Source organism: Sardina pilchardus, chromosome 9 (assembly GCF_963854185.1).
Source record: "Sardina pilchardus chromosome 9, fSarPil1.1, whole genome shotgun sequence".
Lineage (NCBI taxonomy): Eukaryota > Metazoa > Chordata > Actinopteri > Clupeiformes > Clupeidae > Sardina > Sardina pilchardus.
This window is the reverse complement of record NC_085002.1, coordinates 20,383,362-20,399,242: the sequence shown is the minus strand read 5'-3', so window position 1 is coordinate 20,399,242 and position 15,881 is coordinate 20,383,362.

Here is a 15,881-nt window from a genome sequence, read left to right as displayed (position 1 = left end):
TCTCCACAGGGGGGTCTCAGTAGAAGTCATACGCAGACTATTGTTTTCACTCACTTAAACAGGCCATTCGTGCCATGCCAAGATATATAGTCGAGGGCCGTGGCGGGCACTGAGAGGCTCCGTGCTGCGCTTGCGCAGGCCTGCTCAGATTTCGGCGCGTGATTTATGTGCAGGCAGCTGCCGGGCTGTTGAGGGAATCCTCACGCAGCGAGCGGCGCACAAAAGGTGGGCAAGGCTGAGAGCCGCGGTGTAACATGAATCTCCCAGCCCGCTCTCCAAATCATTCTAAAAACAACAGGGTGGGAGTGATCCATGGCGGAGATTATAATTCTATCAGGGGGAGAGGCCACGCTGTGCTTTAACATGCTTCAAACAGCTGTAGGTAGCTTATTGTAGTTGCTGTAAACATTCAAGCTTTCCCCTACCTGCCAAGTCTATATATTGACAGAATGACAAAGTGCTGAGTGGATTCATTGACTGACACAATGACTGGGAGTTGAATTTCGACCTGCTGAGAGAGAGGAACAATGGGGAAACGTGACGCATCCTTGCAGGCGACGGATCCAATCAGCTTCATCCCTAAATGAGGTCAGACTCTTTGAAGAGGAGATCAAACAGGGCCAAATGCCACAACACACGTATGCTCGCCATGTTGCTCCTCACAAGTGACCTGGATCAGTCCACAGGGGACAACGTCAAACACACGCTGTCACAGTAATCTATAAAGCCCCTCATGTGACGCGTCACTTACACATGCACACTCATGCTCGTAACATACCGATAATATGGGCTAAACCCAGTGAACTTTCACAAATGAAACTGAGATGCGTTTTTTTTTTTTGTGGAGGCGAGCCCATTGAACTGAAAATAAAGAAGTTAAGAAATGCCTGCAATTCACAGGTGAGTGAGTGTTAACTTTGCTGGAATAATTAGGTGTGATGTTGAACCCTTAAGCTGAATTGGGAGGCTTTCTGGCAGCTCCGGCACAGAGCGACACCATTCCAACGACACTCCTTTCGTAACGCCGCCGCCACCACCACCACCGCCTGCCGCCATTCCCTGCCCTAGCCGTCACCCCGAGCGCCGAGCTGAACGACAAACGTGTGGCAGGCAGGGGCGAGACGGTCCCGAGGGCCCTCTTACTCTCGCCCTGGACTCATAAAGCCCAGCTCAGGTTGCGCCTCCGTGGGAGGCCCACGTCCAGCCAGGAAAAGTGGGGCCATTTCCACCCCACTGCCCTACAGGCATATCTTTCAACCCCTCCGCCCCCTTCCCCAACCCCCCCTCTCTCTCTCCCACAAACTAAACCAGAAGTGGCTCTTTATCACAGAGACACTGGGGACTGACAAAGCTGACCTGGATCTTGACCCCTGTGAGGTTTTCAGAGTCTGATGTTTGATAAACAGGCCAACTGGAAACGGGATTTGAGTGTGGAAGAGGTCAGCAGGGTCCCTAGCAACAAGCTGTGCATCGCTGGAGTGCTGCCATAACGATGCGATGACTGGACCACTAGTGGATGTTTTTGTTCCTCTCTCTCTCTCTCTCTCTCTCTCTCTCTCTCTCTCTCTCTCTCGCTTGTGTGTGTGTGTGTGTGTGTGTGTGTGTGTGTGTGTGTGCTCGTAACTAAGTAAGTTAACGCTGGAAATACGGAGACGAGGAAACTTTACTGTTTGGGCGGAGGAGAGGTCAATCGGGTTTCCAGAAACGAAGATGTTCTGCTCCAAAGTGATGTAATCAACATGTGACCACAAGACTACACCACAGACTGAAGCTTTCTGTCTTACTTTTCATTTCAGCTTCACAACCAAGGACTCAACAAACATGTCTCTATGTCTATTCATCTATGAATGAATTTCTTAGGACTTACATTGGTAATATATGGTAGCAACAAAAAAAGACTAAAAAAGCTGTCGACTGAAACCTTTGTTATGAGAAAACACACACACACGTACCACCAAGTGTTTCCTTCAACACATATTTTCCTGATATGACCATTAACACATAAATAAAACCACTAGGACACCCAGGAAAGAGGCTTCAGAGAAGATGGTGACAGCACCAATGCTCCAGCCGAGATCAAGTAGCCTTGAGTGCTGGAGTTCAATGCCAAACCATTAGAGTAGTGGCACCAAATCCTGGTCCCATCACAGCAGGTGTCCAATTATAGAAACACAACACTGGCTCTCTCATTGCAAAAAAAAAACCTTTATCATGGAAAACGAGAGCCAGGAGGCCGCGCTTTTGTCCTTGTTCTATCGACAGGCACTTTTTAATTGACCCCACTGGCATCAACTTTGAACCACAAACAACGCGGACACAAACAGCAATTAAGCAGCGTGATAATTATTTTACCAGCTCATTAAGAGCCGCTTCTATTTATACTCGGGTGACCTTTAAGTTTGACATGCACCATCATATCATGCAATTAAAGGAAAGGGGAAAGGATGATTTGCTACAAATCACAACTTGCTGTTGATTCATTCACTGTCCACAGATCATGACCTTCAGCGGAGGCTGCAGTCGTTCACAAATCTGTTAGCCTAGCAGTGCTTACTGTGGCACTTTGGTCAATGTGCCCTTCTACCTATTGCTACGATATAACGCTGTTATGGGTCTATTTGTATAGTTACAGGCGCATAGCTCTGACTGGAGGCAATGCTTTGAAGGTTTGTATAGACATTCAACATTTTTGATCATTTCTCTACATGCTCAGGCAAACTCGCCAGCCCAAACCAAACAAAAAAATCTGAAACATGATTGTGGACTTAACTACTTTAATCCTGAATGAAAACATTCAGATGGAATGGTTCCTCTTGTGAGTAGAGATTTTCTGGTATCAAAAAAAATCATCTCCATTTTTGACAGGCATGACAGAATATCTTTTAGACATCATTCAGTGTCAAACACCATAATTAAGATTGAATCCCTTCAGGGATCAGCACCAGTCAGTTACTATTGTTCACAAATTATTCTTTTTCATTTGGGCATCAAAATTGGATTTAAATAAACATCTGCTTTGATGTGTAGCATATTTGGCAAATGGTTAAGAAGCACAGAGAAAATCTACTGTGGACAAAGGCTACCTTTGAAGAGGCTTCGTTCTATGTTAGTTTAATCACTGTTATCATGCCTCATTTAGCTTGGAAAAGTACAATGAATTGACATCATGGGATTCTCTTTCAGTTTCTCTCCACAGAGGAGCAATTTAAAGTCCAATTGTAAGCATTTTCCTCCATATGGATGATGAGCCTTACAGTCTATCCCTAACCTGAGAACTGGGACACATTGGTAGCTTCCTGCTCTGGTTGTAACAGGTCAATGGACAATGGACAAAGCACATTTACCAAGAGAGCAGCATGCCAGGGTTGTGTCAGTGTAGCTAGTGGAACCCAATGACCTTTCAGTGTAATAAAAAGCACACACACACACACAAACACTAACACACACACACAAGATAGACTGTGGACATATATATGCAGCTCATTTAACATGCCCATTTTCAAATACTGCAGAAGTAATATGCATGATCATATCTGACAAATCATTCTACACATTTCAATATGCCTTCTTTTTAAAGACTACTTAGGATGAATAGTCATTTTACTAAGAGATTAGCATTGTGTTAAATTTAGAACTGTAATTTAGAATACTAAAATCCTGGAAACTATTGAAGACAAAAGCTGAATATATAATTGCAGAATAAAGACCAAAACAGGGAAATGTGCCAAAACTACAGCCTCAAGAGTCCAGAAATAAGAAAGGAGAAAGTGTCAAATTTGGTGCACTCATCCAGACATCCGCCCACTCTGCAGCAGGATTCCAGTCAGCCTCGGGCCCTCAAACAGAGTCAGCCGTTTTGTTCCAAGAAAAGGGCTGAATATTTAAGGAGATACACACGCTAATCTGTCCCTGGGGCAAAGGTGGACCGATAATGCCTCTCAGGGAGGTGTTGGAAGCCTAAGATGGCTTCCAGTGTCACAATGACTTCTCTGTGTGAGCGGAGGGAGGAAGTCTCACTCACAACTGACAGACATTTTCTTTACAATAACAGCCAAGCAGTGGGGTTTTTGGTGTGTTTTCTCTCTCTCTTTCTCTCTCTCTCTCATACACTTGCACATACACACCTCACTTTCACAGAGAAAAGCTTGAATATTTGGCTTACAACAATGTGTGAGACAGCTGTCATGTAAAGAGGTAAAGAAAAATGATCTATAATGTCCTTTTAGTGACTGAAACAAAAAAAAGGTGAGAGCAAACGATCATTCAGCCTTCTACTGCTTGGTCCAGCTCACGATTAATAATTAACAATACAAGAAAATTCAACCTATTATTTCCTTAAGAATAAATATTTTCTGTGTCTGCAAAGTTCTTGTCAACAAAGGACCAAATCGACCTTGTGGAGTAGACAGTTCAAAAGTAAGACGGGAAAATGTCATTCGCTACAGACCTATGCATGTGAACATAACACCCTCACCATGTAAAGGATGGTGGATTACTGCCAATTCCTTTTAGAGCCCACTGCAGCACGGTAATGTGTGGGGGCCCAAGGCTGACATGTCAAATCGCAAGCACCAGCCACCACACCTCCATAATAGAAACAACAAAAGCAAAAGGCACGGAGCATCATACCACTGCTTAGAATGAAAAAGGATCATACTTTTGCGGGTCCTTTAGATCCCCGTAACATTGATTGTTCCAACTAGAAACAGCTCTATGGCATGTCCCCCTCACCATGACAGCTGAGTACAGTGGTGTGGAATATGAGAAGGCAAAACAAAAATGCTGGCAGGCACAGAGATTAAAAAGGAGCAATTACTATGTGCATTAAGTCAGACTGTTTTTTTTTTTGTTTTTTTTCTCAAAAGTGACAGTTACTCTAACTGTAATATGGTGTTACATGACTAAGGGCATTTAGAAAGGTATTATCATTCTTTTAGTGTTATACCATAAAGCTCAAGAGTGTGCACTTAAACTGTACATCTTTCAAAATGATTATCAACAAAACAGGCTGTAGCACCATTCATTCAAGGACCTTCCCTGGGCTTTTAATAAATCTGTAAGCAGTATGGTGAAGCCTTATAGAAATGTATGACAAGTTCTACTGTTCATATGTTTTTTAACACAAATGAAAGTCTCTTGAAAGATCAAAGATGAGTAAACTCAAGCAACGTGTCAGCATTTGATGTAATATTTTATATGCCATAAGTAATGAGGTCTTGGTCCAATCAAGTTCCTTTTACAAAAAGGGTGCACAAATGAATGCAAGGAGGATGACTTAGTAGTGGCTATAATTCTGTCATTGGTGAAAAAATATTACTCCGTGAAACACTTTCAGTGCTTTGAAGAGTAAAAAGTGCTACACAAATGTAGCCAATGTACCATTTGGCAGTGGAGAATTCTCCAGGAGAATAATGTACAAATCCTTATTCTTGGAAACTCACTGGAATACTATTTTAACTGGATTACTGGTTATGATATTGTGAACTGCACAGCAAACTCCTCCAACTCATCTAGCATGATTTACGCGTTTGCCAAGAGGATAGAGACAGTACCAGATGAGAGGAAGGGTGTCAGGAGTCGTAACTTCCAGAGGCTATTCAAGGACTAGCCTAATAAACCAATATATGGGCAGATCCTCAGCCAGTCTGTACAAAGCTGCTTAGCAAGGGGTGCATATAGGTGCAATGATCTGAGGATTCAATGCAGGGCTATAATACGTTAGGTAGGTGTTGACTCAAGAGGATCAAACTCAAATCAGCTTCACAATGTGCTGCTCTCATTTAGTTCAATTAGAACATTTCGGCAAACATTTGTGTCAAACTGAACACCACTACTAAATGAGGGTCCTCTTCAGAACTCCTTAAAAGTACACTATGCAAGATTTTTACCTTAACGAAGCCAATTTGATGACAAACAAACTTGTAATAGGTAAATCGTACACCTAGTATACCCTTACAGCTACCAAAAAAAAACCTGTCCTCGGCAACTTCAAGAACAGCAACCCGACAAATCTCGCGAAAATCTTGAAACATTATCTTGTCAGTAGATATAGTTTTTTGGAGATTGTTTTTGCCTTCTTGGAGGTCATTTTTTTACAATGAAAGCATTTTCATTGTGTACAGGGGGGATCGGTCACGAGAGGTTTGCTATTTACAGCAGCAGAGTAAAATACTGCAACTCTGGGTGCTCTACAGTAGGACAAAAATACCGAAACCTGCATAGACTACTGTACCTCTAAGTCTTGATTCAATTCATGATTTTCCGTTTATTAGTTTAGTAATCTAAGTCTGTTTCAGTTGAACTATAACAAATGTATGATAAACCTCAGTCTACTAGCATAAATGAGATTCATGCAGGAATATTGGTTACTATGAAAAGTACTGTTTTATACAGATAAATATTGCTTAGCCAGATTTGTTTTCCTTCTGTTTTAACTGTTTAATATTATGTTCTTTGTAATAGAACTATGAGAAACAAAATAGAAAATAATGAAACGGTGTATCCTACTTCATTTCAGGAATTCAGAATGACATCACTACAGTGATATTACATATATGCTGACATGTCCAACAAGATCATTTCCTTTCCCTTTGCATTCCCTTGGTGTCATGGTTTACACCTCTCTTTGATCTAATGTATCTCCAGGGCATCTCCAGTGAATCTAGGGTCTGCACATCTGCACAGCGTGAAGCCACTGCAGTTAACATGCATTAGATCCTCAGTAACTCTTAAGCATGCATGCTAAATTTATGTTCTACCAAATGTACTGTGCGTGTAAATGTTGTAAGCAAGGGACAGATGCGCAGGTCAGACACAAGAGGATTACTATCCCATGTGTCTTTTGACCATGAACCCAGGTGTGGCCATAAATCTCTTTACATTACCTGGTAATCTCATCTCAACATGTTCACATGTTCTTCTGTGTGTGGTGTGGTGGTGCTGGATCACCCAAATGTCTGAACACAGAGAAATGTGCTAGCCTGGGCTATTGTAGAAAAAAAAATATGATGGATTCTGCCAAAGACGAGACAAACTGTGCTGACAAACTCAGTTTGAGTGTGAAAGTTACTTTTTTGTTTCAATCAACATATTTAGGCCCCCCAAAAAAGGCCTACACATTGACCTATGACCTACAATTGTGCCTGCCTGGTATGGTGAACAAGCAACAAAAAATACCAGCTTACATACTGTAGTGTAGGGTACATTATTTGAATCGTTGAATGTTATGATATAGCATACCTTTTTCTTGATGGACTTGACAAATATATCCTCACCGAGATAATGTTTGTTTGCTATAGTCTTTAGTCTGATTTTAGTTTGTTGAAATGCTCAGTTATTACTGTAATGTGAGGGTTTTATTGGGTCCAAGAAAGAAGTGTACCAACCAATTACACCAGATAGTCCATATTCAGGCTAAATATGTCGAATAGGCGCAATGCTCATAAACTGATAATTCACTTCCCATAGGCCCTATGCCTCTAGTCTATACAGTATCTGGAAATTGGTGTCACTAAATGTAGGCCTACACTTGTCTGGCCCCTCATGAACATAATTCCACAAAACATTGCGTCACATAAACTCCGACTTCAGGCCGATAGGCCTAGGCCTGAAACGCTATTAAGAAGGTCGACGCTGATCTAACGCCGATCTAATCTATATCGTCTAGATTCATGTGTGCTGTCTGGAAATGATCACACTGTCTTCACAATCACATCCTACACAATGTTGTGCAGTTTTGAACAAGTCAGCTAAAGACAACGCCTCGTTTTTTTTGCCTTTTCATATCAGCTACGTGGTGCTAATTCAAATGAGTGGATATGGGATGGGCATGGCCCCTTGTGGGCTCTACGATTATCGACATAATTTATGCACAGAAAACTGTATCATTCTGGCCTAACCTCCTGGGGTTCAGGCGCGGCGGGTGTCCTACATGCCCAAAAAGTTCCCCAATATCGTGTAGCCCGTTTAGTTGTCCCAGGAATCGTTGACGGAAATTCACTGAAGAAAAGAAACCGGACTAAAATTAAGAAGAACTTCGAATTAATTAGAAAACGTCTGCCTACCTCATGAAACAGCAATCCAGAAGGCACCAAGAGAGCGCACAGGTTGTGGAGTGGTGTGAACGTCAGCATTATCCAAGCCAAGAAGTAGACCTAGCCGGTAGGAACATTTCAGTTAATCAAAGTCTCTGCGTTTTAAAGACAAGCTTAAGTAATCATACATTTGTTTTAACTATGAGTGCATGTCCAGGCTAGCCTACTGCCTGTAGCCTGCCCTTTTCTACTTGCTGTTCTACAGTTCATCGGCTAGCCTATTGAAGAGACTTGTTTTAGTCTTGCCAGTGTCACGGAACGTGAATAGCAAAGTCAGCTTAGGCCTACTTACCAAAAAGCAACTACACTAATTGTTGTGCTCTAAATGGAGATAAAGTCCACTTAATGTGTGACAGCTTCTCTTGTTCTTTCCCCCCAAATTTAGCAGAGGAGATGTCATTGTCAATCTCAGGTAAACTCAAAACTAAATGTAGCCTACCTCTTTCCCTCCACATCTTCGCGAATATTATCTCCATGACCTTTTACCCCACCGAGCAGTTTGATTTGCTCTCTGGTTGATGATCCAGAATAGAACTCTTCTGTAACCCTATTATTGGACTTCTTTTCGATGAAGACATGGTCCACCATTAATTTTTTGATAAATGAAAATTACATTAATGGCATATGATGTTTCACAAATTCACCATAGTATAGGCCTACTAAGTATAATCTCAAAAGAATACCTAATCGTCTATTTAAGACATTGATTTATCATAACAGGGCATTTCATGTGCTGAACATCCTCAAAGGAATGAAAGATGTCCAACCTTTGATTGCACTAATACTAAATAGGCCTACTGTAGGGACAGAGAAAATGTATGACAAAATGAAAACTATCAGATGTCATTGACATTGACAACCAGAGGAAAGGAAATGACCTCTTACCTCAGGTTATTATTAATCTGGTACAAACATCACCTGGATAAGCATTAGGCTAATGCATCTTGTTTTATAAACTGAACATAATAAAGGTCTTAAAGCAGGATTTTGCCATTCTAAATACTCTAAAAATTCTAATCCCATACACTTTTGAGCTGATTGTGCACTAACGTGAACAAATCTCTGGCGTTTGTACAATAGATTCTGGCTCTGTTCAGAGAAAACAAGTGGCCCGGCTGAACCAGGAACAATCCCAGCCAGTCAGAATGCTTCAGGAGTGTTGAAGGGAGGGGTGTTATTTGATTGTTGAGCGCAAGTATCAACAACCTTTCGTGAAACTGAAACCAAATCATGGATAACCTTTTAATATAATTTTTCTGGTTTCTCATTCAAATTATTATTGTGGTCGTTGAGTGAAGAAAAAGAAATACAATGAGGCAAGATTAATATCCGTGTTATTTCTCATCTACAAATATATTCTAAGAATGTAACTGATCCACCATATAAAAATAGCCCCGGCTCCTGAACCTTCACGTCCTGAAAACTGTCGGAGTAGGCCTAGTGTTTTGTTTGCACCAAAAAGTCTGGAGGAAAATCCCTACAAATACTGTATAAGAAAACATTGGTATAAAAATGGCTGCCAAAGACAATTATCTAAGGAAATTTCTTAAGTATTTCTGAATTATTCATGCTTAGAGAAATCAAAGATGGCTTTACAGTATTGTAGGTGCAGTCCTATATAAGCACAAACAACTTTCTTAACCCTGCCTTTGTAAATATTTGGAGAGAACATTCTGGGGAGAAAGGGTTACAATACCTACATATTTATTTAATCGGCACCATAAATAAAAGTCAGTCAGGTGAAAGCGGACACAGGGTGAAGGAGTTCTGAGAGTCGCTTGTGGAAAAAACTGGATTCAGAGTCCTGTTGGGAATGGTGAACAGCGATAAGCTTCATAATCCACCCAAAAAACACATTAGGGTAAGCGGCTGCTGTTGACTTACAGTTCTAAAGCGCGGAACAGGGCATGGTAAAAAAAGCTCATGAATGGGTGGAGATTTGAAGAGAACATTCTATTGGATTACAGTAGTCCAAAGATAATATGGAAATGTCATGAACATCAGGCACAGGCAGTATTACATTCTAGTTCCCAGATAGAGGAAATTGTTTGGTGCTTGTTGTTATTAATTAATAGGCCATAATAATAAGTCTATCCATCATGTTTTCTGGTTACTGTATTTGTTCATTTTGGCACTGGCAACTTAATCACTGATCACTTGACCACAGCACAGCTTGCCATAGAACATCAGTGAAGAATGTTATGACTTTGTTACTATATCAGTCCAGCCTTTGACCAAAAACAGGAATTACAAAAGCGTGAGTTATGACATTGTATACTGAATCATGAGGCAAACACAATATATTTTAGATACCTAGCATACCGGTACTTGCAGAAAAAAAAACAATTCAAGCTAAAATTGAAGTCTATAATTAGAGCCTGATCTATTAGCCTACCAGATGTTTCCTTCAAATGACGGTAACACGTTTTAATACTTTTTAGAAAAATGTCACCTGGGGTAAAACTTCCCCTGCAACCCTGATTTGCATTTGTATAGCCTGCCCTAGAGTTAGGGTTAGGAGGGGGGTCATGGGGGAATGACTGCCAAGCAAGGCCCACGTCAATTTCTGGCAGTTCACGACAGTTTTCGTCGAGGTTGCCTGCAAACTACCGTGAACAGCAGTAGACCTGAACTTCCACGATAACACAGTGCATGCCGCACACTGACGGAAATCCCACTTTTCATGCAGTGTCACCCACTGTCTTCACTAATTCATCTCACAGGGCGCCGACAGCATGTAAGTACTGTATGCTAAGAAGGGACAGGCCACTCTGAGGCTCAGTCTTGCCCACTGCACTGACTACAAGACAGCTGGCAGCTGTTATGGAGACTTAAAAACTTCAGCTAAAGACCAAAAACTAAAACCCACAATATCACAATATCTTTCCTCTTTTCCAGTGGAGCGTTGAAAGGTTTGTCAGCAGAGGAAAACCAATCTTAATGTGACGATTTAAAAAAAAAAAAAAAAAAAAGACATACATCTGCTCTCTCTGTCTTTCTCTTTTTTCTCTTTCTGTCTCTTCTTTCCTCTAGTTGCTGCGGCAGAGGGCTGAGACCACAGTGGGCGAGTGCCAGGGAGGAGGCTTGTTGTAAGACCGTTTCAGCGCCGGATTAATGAAGTGCACATTTCACAGCCCAACTCTTACTCAGGTAGTGGCACAGCTTAAGTAACAGTAATGTTCACAGTTGGCGGGCTGGAGTCAGAGCTCTGGTCATTAGTCCATCAACGCGATCATGGCCAGCTGTTGGAAGCGTGATAAGTTGGGGGGGGTTGCGTGGGAGGGTGCGTGGGGGGAGTTGGCGAGTGGGGGCCGGGGGAGTGCAGAGGGAGAATGTACTCCTGTGTCAGAGACTGACCTTCATAGCGTTGCCTCCCCATGTGCTCCCCTTTACGACGAGTCCACACGAGTGCACACACATGCCAGACGCCTGGCTTCCTGAAGGTGTGTGTGTGTGTGTGTGTGTGTGTGTGTGTGGTCAGAATCCCACGGGCCACAGTCCTGCAGTCCAGCGCGAGAGTGGATGAGAGGATGATCATGTTATAGAGCAGGACTCGAGAGACAGAGACAAAAACCGCAAGCAAACTCAAGGAAATAACAACAAGAGCCCAAAAGAAATTGTGAAAGTTCTTACACTTCTTGACCTTGCCATAGTTTGCATCTAACTCAGCTGCCCCTGAGAGCCTTGTTCCCTCCCCACTGAAGACATGGCAGGATGACAAATCACCCCCACAGATGTTGCCTGGGCTGCAGTGGCACCGGGCATCCCTCCGTTCTGCGGAGGCCGGATGACAAGCCGTACATCACGGCCGGATCTCACCCTCCATTGCTCTCCTGTGGCCTTGCGGAGGCCGGAGAGCGAGAGACCCCATTAATCAGCTGTCAGGGGAGATTACTCTCCATTAGGGGAGGCTAAATCAGGTTAACCTGAGGCCTGACACCTTCATGGGCCAGTCATGACATGACATCGCTAGCTCGATTAAAAAAAAAAAGTTTGCTCACTCTGCTCAGTGATGTTCTAGCGAGCCTGCAGTATTTATGCCTGCAGTTACGGACCACCTGTTTCAGCGAGGGGTGCACGTAGAAAAACAGATGATTGTACAGTATCTGTGCACTCATCACTAGCATTTCAGGGGTTTCTTAAATAATGCATCTCTACATCAGGCTACTCAACACCACATCTAATGACAAGACCAAACATCTACAGTGCATGCTGGCAAAAACATTGTATAGAACACTTAGAGGCTTAATCATATCAGCTAGAGAATTAACCAGTGTCAGTGATCCTGGCTAAAATGACTGAAAAATGATTAGCTGTGTCTGTTGTATTGTATGTGCCTTTATGACCCTGTTGTAAGTCAATCTCCTGTGATGAGGATACCATTCACAGCTAAGTGTCAAACACAGCTTTTCCAAAGTACAAATACTGTGCAATTGTGTATTATTCTTTCCCCTCTATTGTCAAACACAGTATTCTTGCCAGAAAAGAGTGACAGAAATGGGCCTAAATTTGGACTTCAAAAGACACACTGTCATCACTTTTACAGCGCTGAAGTATAAACAAACACAAGCGATAAATTCACCCACCCCGGAGCAATTGCCCTCTATTATCTTCTTCTATATTTGACTTGCATTGCAGTTAAAAGCATGTGCAGTCCATATTTAGAGTTAACACTGACAGAAGTTAAAGCAAAGTGGAAAGATAAAACAAAAAAAACCCTGCATAAATAAAACGACAAAGTGACGGAATAGTCAAGCCGGCCCAATTAAAGGCAAACAGACCAGCCAAACGTTTTCATACTGATGGCTGCAGTGTGGTCTGGCACTACACAGTGACATGGTTAGAACCCCACACCTGTACTGAAAGGCCTGCCACACTTGTTCCTTTGTGTTTTCCTTTACCCAAGTGCTTCCATTTCGCAGGCCAAAAAGTGGTACTTCATTTCCACTGGATAGGCTACAGGGGCGGAAGGCCAAGAGAAACAATGACGTTCCCACTGCTTGTGTGACTGGCATTAGCCAACTACAGATACTCAGGGGCACCACCCTTAAGTGACATTTCATTTCCAAAGGCAAACTCAGTCTGGTCCACATGTGCTGTTGCAATGCACCATGGGAGGGAACGTATTGTATATACTATACAGTGAGTGCTTATTAGAACTGTCAGATAAGGCACCCCCATGCTGTGATGGTTTCACAGTCAAAAGCCTCAGAACACGATTTTGGACAAAACCAAGTTCAAACAAAAACATAACCTACTTATATGTAATTATCTGAAAGCATGAGGCATGTATAACACAAACACACACACACACACACACACACACACACACACATACACACACACACACACACACACACACACACACACACACACACACACACACACACACACACACACACACACACACACACACATACAACCACACACACACATGCACACACTTACTCACCCACGTGCAATTATTCCAGGTGGGTCTGAAGTATAGAACTGCTGCCAGCTGCCATTTCCAAAAGTGCCTCGCCCCTCTCTTGGTGGCCCTCAGTTCTCCATGAACTCCTTGTGACTCAAAGCCTGTAGCCCGCGTCTGACAGCTCTCCTCCGGAGCCTGCAGCAGGAGCAGGCAGCCAAGAAATGAAGCCATGTTTACTCATGCCTGTCACTCTGGGCTGTCTCAGGTCAGCAGCACACCCAGCTGCCTTGACAACAGCGCTAAACCTTCCCTGAGAGAGCCCTTACTTGGTAAACCCGTCTCCGTCGTACCTGCTCTTGAACCTACAGTAAGCTTTAATATCAGTATTTGAACCCACCAACATGTACAACAAAGCTTTTCTATAAAAATCCGACTTAGAGACAAAACCTTTGTTTTAGGAGGCATCCTGGAGCCTAAAATCTTACATGACGAAATGGTGGGATAAAAACTTAATCTTGGGCTTTGATCTATTTTACAAGATGTCAGTCCATCCTCCAAATAAATCCCCTCGTCGGTCACATTAGCGGCTCCATTAAAAGATTAAAACCTGATGTATTGTTGGTGTCACTTCTGTCACGGAGCAAGAGTAATTCGACACAAAAGTGAGTGGGGCTGATTGGGAAGGCCTGTTGGATCCGCTTGCTGAATGCGACTGATTGTGTTCATTATGATGTGATTAAGGAAAAATTCCGAAAGCCAAATATTATTAAATTTGTGTTTTTCAGAGCCAGGAGTTTGCAATGACTTCAGACTTTTGGCAGCGGTCCTCAGTGGAAAACACTGGGCCTGTGTGTGTGTGTGTGTGTGTGTCTGTGTGTGAGAGAGCGTGAGTGTGACTGTCAGATCAAGCATGGCACTTAAGAGGGTGAAATGCAACATGAGGGAGTTGACAAGCAAAGGACATTCCTGCAAATCTTTCCAAAGGAAGTCTACAAGAGCGACTGGAAGTGCTAGTCACTCCAGATAACAACTGCTTAAACAGAAACACTTAATACCTCTAGAAAGACCATATCACTATCATTTACCATGCCCAGCACTAATAGTTCCCGTGCCACGTGTACTACAAGCAATATAATGCATGGTGCATGAAAGCTGAGTGCTGAGAGCCATCGTAGTACTCTCATGATACACTCATAAAAGAGGCAGTGTAGCGGTACAGTGCTGTTTTGGTTTATTGCCAAAAGGCTGCACATACAACTCCTAAATGTTCATTTTCACCCATGCAAAACAAATTAAATTGTAAAAAAAAAGAAAAAACATTTCTAAGGACGTTTTTTTTGTGGGACACAGGATTTTTGTATGATGAAATAAAATTAATTTGGGAACCAGATATAGGCCGTACAAACACATTATGACAAATCATTTTTTGGGGCCGCGTCTGGCACGGAGCAGTGCATGGGAGCTGAAATTGAAACTTCATTTCAAGGAGGCTTCATTGAATGTGATCAAAAAGTCTGTCACTTCCATGCTCTCTTTCTCTCTCTGGGCAGGCCTGCTGACAGTCTGCTCTTTTGAACCGGATCTCTGTGTCTCCTAGGGACCCCCCCCTCGTGGCTCGGCCCGCTCGCCGAGCCTTTGGTCGGGGATAATGAGGCCCCCTGCCCGGCATCGCAGCCACGCCGGGTGTCTGAGAGGCTCGCCAGCGCGTGCTGTGGGTACTAAAGCAGAGACCCCTTCCATCCCACTTCAGTAAGTTCTCTCACTCAATCTTTCATTCTCTTTCACCCTCTCTCTCTCTCTCTCTCTCTCTCTCTCTCTCTCTCTCTCTCTCTCTCTCTCTCTCTCTTCCTCTCATCTCTCTCTCTCTCTCTCCCCTTATAGGGGTCTGCCTTGAGTCCAGCTTCCTTCAGTCCCATTAATCAGATTCAGTCAACCGTAATAGGAAGGTGATAATGACAACTGTCACAACAGGGAGGTGCAGGGGGGGTTGTGAAGACGACTGATGCAAGAGGAAAAGGGAACTGGATGAAGCGGAGAGATAGAAAGAGAGTGAGAGAGAGAGAGCAGGACAACAGCTAGAAAGCGATGGAGGGAAGGGAGGGAGGGAAAGAGAGAGAGAGAGAGAGAATCAGAGATATGGAAAGAGGAGGCCCTCAAAGCAGGCCCTGTGAAATTTCTCATTAGCCATGCAGAGTAGTCACTCATGGCCAAACATGCCTCATCATTGAGCATCAGGCTGCTTTTGATTAGAGTGAGATCAAAAACACTCAACATTCAAAACAGGAACGAGCTGACGGTTCAGAAGTGTCTGAAAAAAGAGACGAGCCATGACCAAAAGCAAGAAAAGCAACAATCAGAAACAGATGGATACATTT